Here is a 15986-nt window from a genome sequence, read left to right as displayed (position 1 = left end):
CTCTGGATACGATTGTGAGCTGACGGTCCTCATCGATTCATCCGTTTAGCACAAGGGTCCGCTCGGCAGGCGCACTTAACTCGTGGAAGCTCGCCAGATTTACGGATCTCTTGAAGCTGACGAGGAGGCGGAACTGAAGCAAAGTCGGAGAACTCCGAGAAAGAAAAGAGGGAAGCGAAGCGACAGAAAGAGAGCAGGTGGCTATGGCGGAGGCTGCAAGTAATTGGCGTCCTGAGGGAGGTTTGGGGAGGGGGAGGAGTAGGGAAGGGTCGGCGGGGAGGGGTGGCGGGAGCGGTGGCAGTGATTGCGAGCGCAGTTGTAGCAAGGTGAGTGCGGGCCGGATCGATACCCCCACCCGGGCCGCGCCGGGACAGCCCTTATAAAAGCTACAGCAGCGGGGCAAGGCCCCCACCGCCCGGCCAGCCAGCTAGGCAGCGCACGACAGCCCCGGCACGTCACACCACACGACGGCGCGCGCGCTCGCCAGCCAGCCTCCACCACGCCAGTTCGCCGCACGCCTCCGCTCGGACACCACTGTACTGCCAGCTACAGCAACCCGCAACAGGTGAGTCACTGGGCCAACAGCGCAACCGCCTCAGACAGCCGCTAATGACCCGCGTCCACAGCGTGCCAGCACACTAGGCGGGCGACGCCGAGTGTACGCGGCGAAACATCAGCTTGGCACGTGCGCAGCGGCCTGCAACACACACAGACGCTCACCGCTACATGTTTCGTATCTAAGTCCTTTATAAACGTTTAGTCCTTTATAAACGTTTAGTGAGATACTCGCTCATCTTTTATTCGTCTGAACTGTCCTAGTAGCGCCAAATCACAATAACAGTGTATCCGCATATCAGTACGCCACTTTTTAACTGAATATATTTTATTTCCAACAAGGAGGGCAGAGGTTAGTTTACCTGCTGATGTGTACTCTGTTTCTGCGTACGTCGAGACTAATGGGGTAAGAGTTTTAAGCTTGTGTGACATGGTTTAATTATTACAAAGGTTTTAATGTGTTGTCAGCGTAGACGACGCATTCCAGTTGTCTGGAAGTGATCAGCCCCACACACAAACGCACACACACATTCTGTCGTGAGCCTTTATTCTATAGTTCAGTCGGGATTTTAATAGCACATAGCACACTTGGACATTGGCATACTTGATAATTTTACATTCTTTGTGATCGGAAATGATTGCGTATGTAAAAATGAGAGAGAGTAATAGTGATATCTCTGTGAGTGTGAGTGTGTGAGAGAGAAAATACTGGAATACAATAATCTCATGGCTTCAAACACAGGTAACGCAAATGACATATTTAGAGTCATTAGTAAGACAGTGGGAGACGCAGTTCGTATACGGAAGAGATGTGTTCAAAGGCAATCGGTCTGTCTACCAAAGACTGTGCGATCTGTTTTAATTGAAACTGGAGATATATACAGAAAATCAGCGCCGATGGTTTAAGTTCGTAGTACATTTAGGATGGAGTGGGAAGTTCTAGAAAACCTGAATCGTCACATACTTAAAGAAAAGAAAAAAGACACTTAATACGAAATTTCGCTTAAGGTAGCAAAGACCAATTCTCAGGCAGAGAAACTACCGAATAAACTGTAGTCTTACCTTTGACTGCGATGTTTCGTTGCTGGGCTGGGGTGAAGGTAGTTGAGTATCTGCTCTTCATCTGTATAAAGGCAGATATACTCCACGACTGAGATAGTCAAGGATCACAATCTGCAACAGAAGAATTTTTAGTGTCAGACGTCGTCATTTATTTTATTTATTTTATTTATTGATTTATTTAACCTGGCAAGATTAGGGCCATCAGGCCCTCTCTTACATCTAACCAGGCATTCTACTTATTTTACATTCATATGTTTTAGTAGGCATGTTAAACTACATCTAGTACAAAAAGTGAAATAAACAATTTGAAAGGTACACCTGGAAAAATACATACATATAGAGTTTATATTCTTAGATCACAAGTACTGTTATAATTAGACATTATTGAACAGACAGATTTGAGGTAGGAGTGCTGGCAGCAGGGAGTAGGAGGGAGACTCATGGTGAAGGGAGGAGAAGAATAAAGAGACATGATGAAACATAATTAAGGAAATATAAAGGAAAAGAATATTGCGTGGCTAATAGAGATAGATGAAGAGGAAGGCATCTCAGGAGCAAGATAGGAGACGCTAGCTTTGCTGTTTGACAGATGAGGGGATTGCCCTTGTACATTAATTTTGTGGAGAACTTTATGAGGATGATAGTAGGAAATGCTTCAACTTCTTCTTAAAAGCAGCAGGAGATTGAATTTTGCGCAAGGTAAGGGGCAGTTTGTTCCAGAGGCGGACAGCGGCAACTGAGGAGTTTGCAAAAGTTTTTGTTTTGTGAGTGGGCACAGTTAGGATACCAAATAAGAGTGACCTCGTGTTTCGATTATGATGACATGACAGGTTTTTAATCTCTGAAGCAAGGTACTGGGGTGCTTGCGCGACGAGGAGTCGGTGGAGTAGACATAGAGTGTGGTAGTCACGCAATTTGTCCGGCCGCAGCCACCCTAGCTCGGAGTATGAAGCACTAACATGATCGTATCGGCGAATGTTGCAGGTGTAACGCACACAGGCATTCATGGTTAGCTCTAGCCGTCTTTTGTTTTCACTACTCATGCCTTGTTGAATCACATCACAATAGTGGAGGTTCGGTAGAACGAGTGCTTGCACGAGCTGGCGTTTCAAGTCCTGTGGAAATATGTTCCGAAACTTTTTGAGAGCATAGAGACAAGCAGACGTCTTTCGGCACACTGCGACTGTATTCTCCGCCCAGTTGAGATGCTCATCCAAAGTTACACCCAAATTCTTCACTGTTTTCTGATATGGTATTGGAGTACCGTCGAGCAGAATAGGAGGTAGCCGTTCGCGGAAATCTGAACTTATTAATTTCTGATGGGCTATTATGATTACTTGCGTCTTTTTTGCATTTAATTTAAGCCCCAGGTTTTTCGCCCATGTCACTACTGAAGACAGATCATCATTCATCTGAGCGATAGCAGTGTTTACATCTTCAGGTCTGACGCTTAGGTAGAGCTGGAGGTCGTCGGCATAGAAATGATATTTACAGGAGGACAGAACCGACGAAATACCATTGACATATAACGAAAACAAAAGTGGTCCTAAGACTGATCCTTGTGGCACTCCCGAGGAAACATGTTTCCAGGAAAATTTTTCATTTACGCAGACAACACATTGCTGTCTGTCTTTTAAGTAGCTTTCAAACCATCTCATTGCACTATCAGAGAAATTAAGCTGTTGCATTTTTCTGAGCAATATGTCAAAGTTAACAGTGTCAAAAGCTTTGCTGAAGTCCAGTAGCGTCAATATTGTTGCCTTTCGATTGTCGATGGCATATTTCAGGTCATCGGTTACTTTAATTAGAGCAGTGTTTGTGCTGTGATGTTTACGGAAACCCGATTGAAATTTGTCATATAGGCTGAATTCATGCAAGTGTTCAGTGATTTGGTCATGAACAATATATTCAAGTGCTTTGGAAACAGCAGGCAGTATGCTAATTGGGCGGTAATCACTAGGCAGTTGCGGGTTTTCGATCTTAGGGATGGGTCGAATTAGGCTTCTTTTCCATGCAGTGGGATATATTCCGTTCACGAGGGAAAAATTAAATATGTCAGTTAAGACAGGCACTAAGATATCGGCAACATTCTTAATCATGGTTATACCGATACTGTCGTTGCCTATTGCATCAGAAGAGATTCTCATTATTGCTTTTCTTGCCGTTAGCGATGCTAATGTGAAGATGTGTACTTACGTGATTCTTTTGAGGGATATGTTACTGCTGTTGTTGTTCCTGCTGCTGCTGCTCCTAGTTATGCCCAGCTTCCAATAGTTGTGGATGGTTGAAGTTTCTAATAGTTGTGTGCAGAGGGCGATACCTCTGTATAGAGTTGAATGACGAAGGAGTTGGATATTGTGCTAGTGTGTTATTGCAAAGATGTCTGTTACGTATAATGAAGTGTTGGTTTGGCAGGTGAATATAGTCAACCTGAGGAGTGTCATGGTTTTGTCAGCAGCCAAGGCAAAATACTTGGTAACAAAGTATTTGGTGGTCTGGAGGCACTCGAGGGATGGGAGGAGAGGTTAATTAAAGTTTAGGTTCTAAATTTCCTGCAGTATTGAAAGGGCAGCTAGGCTGGTTTTGAGAATAGTTCATTTCCCGACAATATTACGGCAGGAAGAGTCTGTCGAAGATTCCTTACGAATTAATCAAAACGCTCGAGCGCACGGATAACAATGGCAAGATCTGATCAGGTTGAAGTGGAGCTTTGAGTATCAAGTGGAGACAAAAACTAACAATTATTTATATTGCTCCTCCTACACATATTTATTGGGATTTATAAAAGAACACAGAATGCTTGGATTTTATTGACGTCTCCCATAGCTCTTTTGTTAACCGGCTGTTCCCGCCCATCATTAAACGGCAGTGATTGTCTTTTTCACAATCTAACGGGAAAATTAGATAGTGAACTTATACCACACCAGTCAGAACAGCATATTTATGCAATATCTTGCCCAAAGTGTGACCAAGGTACGGTGGTTAAGGGCAGTCACGCTTGACGACAGAAATCCTCTGTTCAAATTCCAATTAACTAATATTTTTCATTGTTTTATACATTTCAGTTCAGTTCGACAGCGATATTTACTTGATGTACCCGAAAGCTTAAAATATGCTGTAAAACAGGGGTCGTATCTGTCTATCTGTCTATATCTCACCCCCTCTCTTTTACCGATGAATTGAGAGTTCACATAACTCTTCTATCAGCCTTCCATGATACTGATTTTACATGATCCTCCAATTTCATATCACTTGATGTTGTTACCCCTAAATATGTGACGTGCTTGTGACCGACTTAAAAAAACAGAAATTCATTAAACGACGAAGGAGATACAATTTTGGATTATCCCTGAAAACAATGGCTTGTAGGTTTGTGTTTCAGGGTCATCAATAACGATGCCATTAGAGGCGGAACTTCTAAAAGCTCTAGAGCGGCAGTGAGCGTTATACACGATTCTGCAGGGGTTTGGAGAACCGGTCGAGATCCGCATTCTCCATAGTGAAGAGGACTTCGGTTACCGGTTGAAGCTTTAATGCTGAAGAACTTTCGTTAGAACATAGATTTTTTTCTTCAACTCTGTTCTACTTTTACTCGTAAAACCGGGGTAAAGGAAGGGCTGACATTTTTCAGTCACGTATGTAAAGAGAATTGCTGCAAAGAACTTTTCCACTAATATAATCGTAACGTGAGTTGGAACTCGATTATGAAAACTACACTGGAGAAATACTTCGAAGGTTTAGGACGCAGTTTCGTCAGTGAAAAGGTTGAAAATTCGGGATAAAGGAACAAAGTATGACCGAATGAGAAAGCAGGTTGCTGAATACCTACCCTTTTGCTGAGATCATACAACGTATGTAGTGCAGTTAGAAGATATCCATGTTGTTGTAATGTAGCAAGCGTCAGTCTTTGCAAAGGTGTTGAAATATCCTACACCACTACATAAAAAAATTTTCATCTGCAAATAATACTGATGTAATGGTTTGTCATACTAGGCAAACGTAAAATACGTCACATCTTGAGGAAGGCAACAAATACCGAAACTGGTAGCTTCCACCCCTTGAGTTGTTTAAAAAGACCATTCGTTGTCGACAGTGTTCGGAGCTTGTGACTGAGCATAAGGAAAAGATCACAGGGGAATGGTCAACGAACTGAATCTGCCGCACAGGGTGAAGTGCTGTGTGGCGACTTTTTATACCAACCAGTATCATTGAATACTCACGAAAAAAATTTTAAAACAGAATAAACTTTCACGTTACCTAGTAATACCATAAGAAATGTGTGCTACATCTTAGAGCGTCTCATCGTGTACATTTGGCTTCGGATAGAAGAAAGATATTGGTTTTAGCACTACCGGGATTAATTACCCCCCCACATCTAAAGTCCATTTGCCATGGAGAGGGTTGTAGCAGAAAACCAAGTCTGAACATTTGTTGAAGATACTACTGACACAGATTTCCACGAAAACTTCCTAACGGATTAAAACTGTGTGTCAGGCCGAGACTAGAATTCGTACTTTATTTGCATTGCCTAGGGAAAGTTTCGGCTTCGTCTTCCGATCCAAGGGTTTGTTTCCCCATGTGACACAGTTCTGTCACGAAGTTTCATTACAATGAACGTTATACAAAGTCATTTGAGTAAAAGTTCTGTTTCGCACACAACACAGAGACTGCAGCTATAGCGCACTCTGCGATACAATTTCTCCCAGGAAAGTTAGTACAGAGAGGTATGCTTGAGAACTTCCGTGGAATCTGAAACAGAAACAGCCAGACATTGGTGGAATGAAGCCGTGAGTCAGATTTAAGTGCTTTCGAATGACTCGCTTGGAAAGAGCGTTGAATACATTGGATCAAGGTCCGACTTCAAAGTCCGTGTCGGGAACCGTTTTAAACTGTTATGAAGTTACTCTGCGTTGTACACTCTCCAGCACAGTGTTCCACACTTATTTCCCAACGTTTCCTGAAGTCAAATCAAGTTTAGGAATTTATGGGCTCATCTTAGTGGTCCAACTGTAATGATGCCCCCCCACCCACCCATCTGATGAACTTAGTTGTTGATGGCATATTCAACTCTTAACAAACTTGAAAGACGACGTTATTACAAGGTCAGATTAGAAAGCAAAGGAAATTTAAAATATACGTGTTTATTATTATTATTATTATTATTATTATTATTATTATTATTATTATTCTTGGGAAAAAGCACCACCGCTACCAATCTTACGCTGCCTCCACAATCTGGTCATCTGACGAAAACTTGGACTCCGGCAGCTGCTCCTATATCATCGTACCGAAAACGTGAACATTACCTGGAGCTAGGTCGGGACTGTAGGGTGGGTGTTCCAGCAGCTCAGAAGCAGGATTCTGAGTACAGGGTTTCTTTCCCCACTTGCGTGATAGCGGTGATTATCTTGAAGTAAATCCCACCTTTTGAAAGCTTCCCTCTCCTCCTCCTTTTCATTTTGGGTTTCGGATCTCGCACTAGCTCACAGCTGCTATCATTCCATGTATGGCCTCTAGGGTGTAAAGGATTAGCGGTATACCTTTCATATCCCAAAACACTGTCATCTTGGCTACAGGAGCTTGCTTTCGAACATTTTTGCTGTTGGTGAAGATGGATATTTCCACACCATCCTCTGCAGCATACGATGTAATTCGTTATGATGGACCCACATCTTAACAACAGTTACTGTGCGACGAAGTCCTCTCCTTCCCTTCAAACCGCCTTAAGGGGGCGGGGGTGTAGGACGTCAAACGGGCCGACTTGGAGCAGGAGAGACCCCACAGGGCATTTTAATTTCCACTGTCTATACTTTTACAAATAAATTCATAAAACTTTGTCAGCATCAGCAGGAAGGATTCAGTACTCACACTCACAGCAATGGAAGTTCAAAAACATAGCAAAATAATATTTTTTACATGTGAAATTTAATCATTTTTTCACTTAATATTGACTGCATTTGTTCCTGTAGGTACACCTTTCTTTATAAGTAAGAGATTCTTAGACATCTAAAAAAAATTTTTGTTATGTTTTTGAACTTCCACTGCTCTAAGTGTGAATCCTGAATCCTTCCTGGTCATGCTGACAAAATTTTATGAATTTATTTGTAAATGTATAGACAGTGGAAATTAAAATGTCCTGTGGTGCCTCTCCTGCGCCAAGTCGGCCTCCCCTTAAATGTGATTTCGACATCTCCAAAAGCTCCTGTTTGTGTTTGTCAGTTGAAGTGGTATCCAACGAGCAGAAAATTGGTGATAATTTAAAGGTTCGTTGACGATTGCAAGTTTTGAACCGTGACTATCGTACAACTCTTCCGCAGTATCATCAGTTCTCGCGCAACGGTCGTCGCGAACCGGACGGTCAGCTGTCTCGACTTTCCAGTCCGTTTTCGAATGAATGGCCTACCCTGATGTTCTCCGTCGCCTACAGATAAACGCCCGCTTTTAAAGCGATCTATGCACTCGAAAATCTTCGGTTCACTGAAACAGCCATCAATCTGCAGCTGCATTCTGCAGATAATACCTACATCTGTAGTCGCTTCAAAATGCGGGAAACGATCACACTCCACATTCTTACTTGGCGCATGCGGACAATGGAAATTTGATACTATGAATAAAGTTATTCACTGAACCAACACAGGTATCTTACGAGAACAGAGAGGTAAAGGCAAGCCACTGTCAACTTATAGTGCAGAAAATTTCATCTTTAGTTATTGATCTGTCCTTGTATCTTTGGAGAAATCCTGTTCCGCATATATTACGAAAGTGTACATTATTTTCGGTTCAAGACCTTTAAGGTACGTAATAGATCAACACACAATGCAAAGCACACTGCACATGCCATTACAATCGTCAGCTTGCGCTCTACATGCCTTAGAGAAGGGAGAATGTCGACTGTAACTCGTTTTCCTTGAAACAGCCGGCCGTAAGACTGTGTGTGTGTGTGTGTGTGTGTGTGTGTGTGTGTGTGTGTGTTCCGCCAACACCGCAGCGTTCACCAATAAGTTTTCTTTTTTATCGTAAGAGTGTGTGAGGATATTTGTACAAAGTGATTGATAGCAAGAACTCAAATGAACAGAGTCGCCTAATGGCGAGAGAGACTGCTCCACTCAAAGGCAAGGGACACATTTTTTGTCGTTACCCCATATTACAACCGACTAACTTGCTAATTCAAGTACTGATGTCAGTAAGATTTCTTAAAGGTTTGGATGTAAATAACCATTAAAGAGAGGTGCAATTGTGGCCTCATGCGTCAAAAACAAATGTGATCTAGAAGGGAAAGCCGAATGGACAGAGGTAAGAGCCAATCAAGAAAAATGTTACGCAATTTATCTGCGTTTCAATGTAACATGTACTTCAGGTATCCGTTCCTGATATCATGGAGGGTTTAGCGACGATAGCGCCCAGAGGGACAAGGAGCAGCTTGTCAATTGTGATTATCTTAAGCCGGAAGTCGTGGTCCACATAGATTGCGAGAGTTAAGTTTTCAGATTTCGTGTAGGAAGTTTACAATTTTCCATTTGAGATGGAGGCGACGTCTCGATTGTACAATATTAGCAAATTCAAAAATTTGACTCAACCACTTACAATCAGTAATGAACCTCACAAATAACACGACGCTTTGCGAGAGCAGGACCCATTTTAAGGTAAAATATACAAGAGTCATTGAAAAAAAGTTAATACTTCAACGGACCTTTCGTGGATGTTGTGATTATCTATGACATATAGTCTGAAAAAAATTGCACAAATATTCATTCGGATCTTGATAAGATTTCAAAGCTGTGCAGATGTTGTAAGCTTACATTAAATGGTCAGAAATGTGAAGGTGTACTGTTCACAAAACGAAAACTCGTAATATCCTAGGACTGCAAAGTCAAAGAATCACGAGTGGAATCGATGAATTCATAGGAGTACAAATATCCGAGGGTAACAATGATCGCATAGGCTCAGTCGTGAGTGTGGGTAAAGTAGGTGGGAACTTGGGTTCATTGGTAGAGTACTAGGGAAATGCTGTATCTGCAACGCAGATTGCTTACAAAACACTCGGGCGACACATCCTAGAATGCTGCTCGTGTCTAGGATCTGTATCGAACGTATACAGAGAAGTCTAGCACGAATGGTCAGTTTCGTTTGTCTCCTGGGAGAACGTCAGAGAGCTGCTGAAGAAACTGAACTGGCAGGCGCTTGAACATGGGCGCAATGTATCCCGAGATAGCCTGCTTGCAAAGTTTCAAGAGCCAGCTGTAAGTGATGAATCTGGGAACATACAACCCAGTCTGTATCGCTCCCGTAGCGTTCACAGGAAGAAGATTAGACTAATTACAACGCACACAGCAGCGAGATTCTCCCTACGCTCCATGCGTCACTGGAACAGGGATAAAGCTCTAATAGGAGGTATCTTCTTCCATGCACTTCTCCGCCGATTGCAGAGCATGGGTGCAGATACAGAATGTCAATTAAAAAGAAACAAAGAAACGGCCAATTTTTTTGTGAAATGACTTGCCTAAAAGTAAGAAATAATACAGATTAGAGAAACATTTGACGCGCCCGTATACGGTAGCTGAGATGGTCATACGTTAGTGACGAAGGCGAACAGGTAGAAAAAAGCTTTTATAAGTTCTATGGTTTTTGATGTACATTACAACAGTGCATCCAGATTTGTCGAACAGTCACTTTTTCGAAATCAAAGTGCACTGAACATTTTTTTTTACCAGGACAATTTCGCGATTCCTCATTATTGTACAGCTTTAAAATATTGTTACAACAATATTTACAAACAATTCCAAATATAGCATTATTAAATCTGAAAGGGCTACAACTTGAAATAAAAAGAGACGTCAAATGCAAGAAGAAAATATGTATTTCGGAAAGACTTGGTATTGGACTCGACATGACAACTGACTTTGAAGCGGGTACGTATCGGACACGCAGAGAGAGATACCTCATTTGTTGTACATGATTTCGAGCAGCACTGAAAGCGGCATCAGATTGCTGAAAATATGTATTTGGGAAAGACTTGGTATTGGACTCGACATGATACTGGCTTTGAAGCGGGTACGTATCGGACACGCAGAGAGAGATACCTCATTTGTTGTACAGGATTTCGAGCAGCAATCAAACCGGATCAGATTGCTCCCCTAATTTTTTATTTCTTTCTTCTAGAAAATCATTTCACAAAACATTTGACTTTTTTCAAATTTGTTTTGTTTTTCAACTAAACACAAAGCGTAAAATGTAATATACTGAAATAGTGATCGGTATTCTGCGATTATACAGATCGAGAGAAAGCGGGAAGTTACATTTTATGCTCTGCGTTCATGATTTTCGGCACTTCATTTACATTGCCAACAGGAGCAGCCGTCAGTGAAAGATCGGAAAACTAGACATCACGCTGGTCAGTTTAATACCCCATTTGTCTGTTTCCCACTCTTCATTTGTCCACGAAAACTCGGAAAAAAATCCAGTGTGATGTTCCTCTGAAGTGTTTTTTTATTGCTCAAATATTTGACCAAAAACCGTAAAACCGCCCTGTTAAGAAGAAGAAGAAGAAGAAGAAGAAGTAGTATCAGCTACCTCGCGCATCACTGAAACTCTGTATATCATCGAATGTTTCCTTAATCTTCCCGTAAAGAGGAGGAAATGAAAAATTAAAAAATGCGGTTCTTTGTTAACATCATCTGCCTACTCAGCATAGATGATATGTTTAGCAGGTTATTTTATCCAGATAGTCTTCAACGTAAAATGAGATAATTTTGAGAATTGTCCCAGTATCTTTTGTGCGAATCAGGAGATGATTATTTGTGGAGTTGCTTTCATCGACCCGATGTACGTTCGATGTAGTGTTGTACCTCTCATAAAAGTAATCATTACAATATCTCGAATTCCCCGACCCGCGCGCGGGCGTAATATTTATTTTAATCACTTGAATGTTGATTACGGTAGGTCAATCACAAAAATAGAAATTAAGCATTTTTTCGTTGTGTGTTCATTTACGTGCAGGATGTCATGATTCAAACGAGTATAAGAAATAGCAATTACGAGCATAGTTGTCGGACCGAGCGAGGTGGTCCAGTGGTTAGCACACTGGACTCACGTTCCGGAGGACGACTGTTCAATCCCGCGTCCGGCCACCCTGATTTAGGTTCTCCGTGAGTTCCTTAAATCGGTTCAGGCAAATGCCAGGATGATTCCTTTGAAAGGGCACGCCAGACTTACTTCACCAATCTGATGAGACCGATGACCCCGATGTTTGGTGTCCTTCACCAAATCAACCCAAGCCATAGTTGTCTATCCACGAAGTGGAAAATTGAGTTGTAGCGTACGGAGAAACCGCCACCGAATTCCACGTAGGCTGTACAGAGGTTTCTCTGTATGTAGCTATCTATATCCGACAATTGGCATAGCGTTTTTGAATTCCAGCATGAAATGTGGTCAACGTCTTCTCTCTTCAGAAGACTTGTTCATTCCGTGCACAAAAAATCCTGTAGTGAATACAGCTTACGCTATAGCTTTTCTTAGGTGATATACAAGCCAATCGTGAAGAAAACTAAGCCACTCATGTAGGCCTATATATCTTTTACGTGAACGCAAGTCATAAAATAGAGGTCCTAAATGTGTTGACAGTCGGCCTCTAGGAACTTCGGACTAGCTAACAGTAGACTATTTCTTGCATGCAATTTTGTTATATGATGTCATGATGGAGACCGTGGCTGTTGTTTGAAGACAAATGTTGATGGTGTTAGGACAGCAACCAACCACAAATGTACTTTCAGTTCGTTTATTCAAAGGGTACCGTTACCGGTTTGGAATCGGTGTGATTCATCTTCAGACGGTTTACACGCTTTCTTTATGATATGTGGTGTGTTTTTTACAGATTAATTGGCCTATAATATAAATAAGGCATAATTACGAGGGCAGTTCAATAAGTAATGCAACACATTTTTTTTTTTCTGAAACAAGGGTTGTTTTATTCAGCATTGAAATACACCAGGTTATTCCCCAATCTTTTAGCTACACAACACTATTTTTCAACGTAATCTCCATTCAATGCTACGGCCTTACGCCACCTTGAAATTAGGGCCTGTATGCCTGCACGGTACCATTCCACAGATCGATGTCGGAGCCAACGTCGCACTGCATCAATAACTTCATCATCCGCGTAGTGCGTCCCACGGATTGCGTCCTTCATTGGGCCAAACATGTGGAAATCCGACGGTGCGAGATCGGGGCTGTAGGGTGCATGAGGAAGAACAGTCCACTGAAGTTTTGTGAGCTCCTCTCGGGTGCGAAGACTTGTGTGAGGTCTTGTGTTCTCATGAAGAAGGAGAAGTTCGTTCTGATTTTTGTGCCTACGAACACGCTGAAGTCGTTTCTTCAATTTCTGAAGAGTAGCACAATACACTTCAGAGTTGATCGTTTGACCATGGGGAAGGACATCGAACAGAATAACCCCTTCAGCGTCCCAGAAGACTGTAACCATGACTTTACCAGCTGAGGGTATGGCTTTAAACTTTTTCTTGGTAGGGGAGTGGGTGTGGCGCCACTCCATTGATTGCCGTTTTGTTTCAGGTTCGAAGCGATGAACCCATGTTTCATCGCCTGTAACAATCTTTGACAAGAAATTGTCACCCTCAGCCACATGACGAGCAAGCAATTCCGCACAGATTGTTCTCCTTTGCTCTTTATGGTGTTCGGTTAGACGAGGGATCCAGCGGGAACAAACCTTTGAATATCCCAACTGGTGAACAATTGTGACAGCACTACCAACAGAGATGTCAAGTTGAGCACTGAGTTGTTTGATGGTGATCCGTCGATCATCTCGAACGAGTGTGTTCGCACGCTCCGCCATTGCAGGAGTCACAGCTGTGCACGGCCGGCCCGCACGCGGGAGATCAGACAGTCTTGCTTGACCCTGCGGCGATGATGACACACGCTTTGCCCAACGACTCACCGTGCTTTTGTCCACTGCCAGATCACCGTAGGCATTCTGCAAGCGCCTATGAATATCTGAGATGCCCTGGTTTTCCGCCAAAAGAAACTCGATCACTGCCCATTGTATGCAACGCACATCCGTTACAGACGCCATTTTAACAGCTCCGTACAGCGCTGCCACCTGTCGGAAGTCAATGAAACTATACGAGACGAAGCGGGAATGTTTGAAAATATTCCACAAGAAATTTCCGGTTTTTTCAACCAAAATTGGCCGAGAAAAAAAATGTGTTGCATTACTTATTGAACTGCCCTCGTATAAACACGCCACACACAGATGGTTGCGTTACAGATTTTCGTTGCATGTGACTGACGTGAAACGTCGGTTTGGAGTGTTTGTTTTCTTAACATATGACAATCAGCTTTTACACAAATAATAAATTACAACAAAAAGTAATCCATGATGTAAATATCTCCACGAGTCCCTATCGTAAATCAGGAATATACAAACTCAAATGTGATACATGCCCAAAATTCTACATTGGCCAGACAGGCAGAAGTTTTGAAATTAGATACAAAGAACATTGATGCTTTAAGACTTGGTAACTTGAACAAATCCGCATTTGCAGCCCATATTGCTGAAGAAAACCATTCAGTGGGAAACATTGAGAATAACTTAAAAATTTTACATCTAGCAGAAAAAGGAGCCACTATGAATATATTAGAATTATAAATACACACACACAAAATCAACAAGCACCAAGTTGGTACAAATTTTTATCAGTGCCTAAAGATGTAAATCTAAATTTCGTCATATGTATGTAATACCTTAAACCACAAATACACAAACAACTTAAAAATTTCTTCCAGAGAATCGAATAATAATTTAGAAAAGTCAGGTGTGATCAAATAGTAACTGAAATTTTCTAATTTCGCTGTTTTTATACATCCGATTTTCAGTTTTTTTTATTGTGCTGGTACACATGTTCCTGATGTATGTCTGTCTGTGTTTTCGCTGTTTTGAATAATTAGTTCATTGTTGTCAGTTGAAAAGGCTAAAAGTGCTCAGGGTATTTTTGCTTTCAAAAAAAGATAGATCAAAGAATTTGCATTAAATTTTGCCTGAAAAATGGAATAAGTGCAGTACCGCATTCGAAATGTTGACTGTTACTTTTGGCGGGTCTATAACCAAATTTTGTTCCGAAATTGTTGAATTTCGGTCAGAAACAATGACTTACAGACATCGCTCAGGAATTGCTGAATGAAGTCGGCAACGAATCAGAACTTCTAAAGAAAGTTATAACAGGTGACGAAACATGGGTATACGGGTGTGACGTCGAAACCAAGGCCCAATGGAAACTGCCTGAAGAGCCAGGACAAAAAAAAAGTTGACACGTTCAGTAACATGTGAAGGTTCTTCTCACTGTTTTCTTTGATTACAGCAGGATAGTGGACCATGAGTTCCTGCTTCACGGTCAATAAGGAATACAGGTACCACCTGGATGTTATGCGTCGTTTGCCCGTAGAAAACGACCAGAATTGTAACAAAACCACTAGTGGATACTGTATCCCGATAGTGTTCCCACTCACACCTCAAAGCTTGTTCATTTTTTTTCTTTTTTTTTTTTTTGCAAAAAACAAAACCATTATGTTCCCTCAGCCACTGTATTTGCCGGATGTGGCCCCCTGCGACATCTTTCTATTCCCGAGGCTGAAAGAACCGTGAAAGGACGTAGTTTAGCCGCCACTGAAGAGACAAACAGAATTGCTGAATGAGCTGAACACCATAACGAAAAGGGAGTTCCAGAAGTGCTTCCATGATTGGGACAAACGCTGAGACGAGTGTGTTATATCCGAGGGGGATTACTTTCAAGAGGACAAAGTGTTGATGTTGATGAATAGACTCTTTGAGTAAGACAAAGATTTCCGTTATTTTTGACCACAGCTCGTATATGACCTTAGTACAATACCAGGTGTACCGGTATGAAATGAGCGTTTTTTTGTTGTTGTGAAAATGGAACACTAATTTTGAATTGAAAAGTAAAAACATTTTATTCAAATTACCGACCACTGCTTTCTATACATTTTGACCACCTTTCTGGCAATTGTGGACACCACGCCAATAGAAATGTTCGTCTTTTGAAGCAAACCAATCAGACATCCAATTTTCGACTTCTTCGTAGGAATCGAAGTGTTCCTCAGCCAATGCGTGTCCCATTGATGAAAACAAATGGTGGTCGGAAGGGGCCAAGTCTGGTGAAAACGGCGGGTGGGGTAGCAGCTCCCAGCCAACTGTTTTGATTGTATCCTGAACCAGTTTTGCTTTGTGTGCAGGCGCATTGTCGTGTAAAACAATTACTTTGCCATGTCTTCTGGCCCATTCAGGTCTTTTTTCAATCAATGCATAGTTCAAATTGATAGTTTGTTTGTAGCGATTAGTATTC

The 15986-nt window shown here is 42.0% G+C and overlaps 1 protein-coding gene across 1 annotated transcript in view; it reads left to right on the top strand.

The window, feature by feature from the left end:
* The first annotated feature begins 426 nt into the window (after positions 1–426).
* Positions 427–15986, top strand: part of LOC126263132 (aromatic-L-amino-acid decarboxylase) — a 205273-nt gene continuing 189713 nt past the window's right edge. Inside the window, exon 1 of the mRNA XM_049960155.1 lies at positions 427–565. The gene's annotated coding sequence lies outside the window, so the exon portion shown is untranslated. The remainder of the gene's footprint in view (positions 566–15986) is intronic.

Source organism: Schistocerca nitens, chromosome 6, assembly GCF_023898315.1.
Source record: "Schistocerca nitens isolate TAMUIC-IGC-003100 chromosome 6, iqSchNite1.1, whole genome shotgun sequence".
In the NCBI taxonomy this organism is placed as follows: Eukaryota; Metazoa; Arthropoda; class Insecta; order Orthoptera; family Acrididae; genus Schistocerca; species Schistocerca nitens.
Note: the sequence above shows the minus strand (reverse complement) of the source record. Positions and strands in the feature narration are given on the sequence as shown.